Below are 2,147 nucleotides of genomic sequence, written 5' to 3'. Positions count from 1 at the left end.
GAGGAGAGAGCCCGCAGCCCCCCGGCAAGTGCCCTGGACCAGGAATCCAAATGGTAATCGCTTGGTGCACAGGTTGACGCCCAGCCGAGCCACCCTGGCCAGGACTGCCTTCTCACTCCTGAGGGTTGTAAGACTTCTGGGCGCTAATCAAACAAAATTAGATTCCCCAAGATGACCTGGTGACCCCAGGCTGACTGCTTGAAAATGCTCTAGCCTGGCATTAAAAGATCATGTCATCTGTTTGCCTTGTTTCTAAAATGTGCATAATTTTTTCTAAACCACTCCCCCTGTGACTACAAATAATCTCTAAATAGTATTCTTGCTTTTTCTTTTAAGATTATTCTTTTTTTAAAAAAAATACATTTTTATTGATTTCAGAGAGGGAGGGAGAGATAGAAACATCAATGATGAGAGAGAATCTTTAACCCACTGAGCCAACCCAGCTAGGCCTTTTTCAAGATTATTCTTGATGACACACTGAAAAGGTTGATTTCATGTTTTTGTGTCAAAATCATTCATTGAACTTCTTTGTGCACAGTTGGCCATTTTCTACACTTCTTACTCCATGCTATATTCTTTCATACTGTGCCTCCAGCATCAGTATCTTCTTGCCTTACCCTCGCAATACCATCATTATCATCTTTGCCTACAAGATCATAATTTCAGGCCCTAACCTCCATAAATAACTAGCATACAGCTAGAGTTCAGTAGCCTCTAGATATGACAGACACTGCTAACTGCCTTATTCAGTATTCATTCTTCTTCCTTTCTGACAGACCCAGAATTAGCATGGTAGTTCCATAATGATCAGGAACTCCTATTCCTTCCGTTATGTTGGTGGTTCTGCTATCCTCAGAGATCCTTTTCTACCTTATGGTCCAAGATGGTTAGCTTCACCCATGTTATCTGTGTTGCAACCAGCAGAAAGGAGAAAAGGGAACCTAACTTCCTTTAATGACACTTATCGTAAGTTGCATATCATTTCTGCTAATATCCTGTTTTCTAGAAAATAGTTATATGGTTTCCTAGTTGCAAGGAAGGCTACAAAATACAGTCTTCATTCTGAGTGTCTGTGTGCCCAGCTAAAAATTGTGCATTCTGTTGCTATAGAACAGCGGTTCTCAACCTGTGGGTCGCAACCCCTTTGGGGGTTGAAAGACCCTTTCACAGGGGTCGCCTAAGACCATCGGAAAACACATATATAATTACATATTGTTTTTGTGATTAATCACTATGCTTTAATTATGTTCAATTTGTAACTGAAATTGGGGGTCACTAAAACATGAGGAACTGTATTAAAGGGTCGCGGTATTAGGAAGGTTGAGTACACTGCTATAGAAGGAAGCACAACCATCAGTATCTGCCACTATGTGCAAAACTATATGGAGAAAATTATAAAACTAGTGAAATACATTAAAGAAAACTCAAATGGAGACATAACCCATGTTGACATATAGGAAGACTCATAATTATAAACATAAATGTCAGTTCTCCTTCAAACGATGTATAGATTGAGTACAGTTCCAAATAAGGAACTGGATAAGTTGGTTCTAAAACATATAAGGAAAGGGCCAAGACTAGCCAAAAGACTTTTTAAAAAAATTTTTTTATTGATTTCAGAGAGGAAGGGAGAGGGAAACATCAATGATGAGAAAGAATCACTGATCAGCTGCCTACTGCATGCCCCCAATTGGGGATCAAGCCCCCAACCCGGGCATGTGCCCTTGACTGGAATCGAACCTGGGACCCTTCAGTCTGCAGGCCTACGCTCTAGCCCTGACCTGGGCTGGGGATTGAGCTTGCAACCGAGGTATGTGCCCTTGACTTGAACCCATGACTCTTCAGTCTGTGGGCCTACACTCACTGAGCCAAACTGGCTAGGGCTGAATATGATTCTCTCTCATCATTGATGTTTCTATCTCTCTCTCCTTATTCCTTCCTCTCTGAAATCAATAAAAATATATTATTTTAAAAAACTGATTTTAGAAATAGGGAGAAGGATAGACAGAAACATCGGTGAGCCCTAGCTGGTTTGATTGGCCTGCAGACCAAAGGGTCCTGGGTTCGTACCTTGGTTGCAGGCTCCTCCCAGCCCTGGCCCTGGTCAGGGCTGGTGCAGGAGGTAACCAATCGATGTTTCTCTCTGC

The sequence above is a fragment of the Myotis brandtii genome, unplaced genomic scaffold, assembly GCF_000412655.1.
Source record: "Myotis brandtii unplaced genomic scaffold, ASM41265v1 scaffold250, whole genome shotgun sequence".
Taxonomy (NCBI): domain Eukaryota; kingdom Metazoa; phylum Chordata; class Mammalia; order Chiroptera; family Vespertilionidae; genus Myotis; species Myotis brandtii.
The sequence above is the reverse complement of the archived record's forward strand: the minus strand, read 5'-3'. Positions refer to the sequence as shown.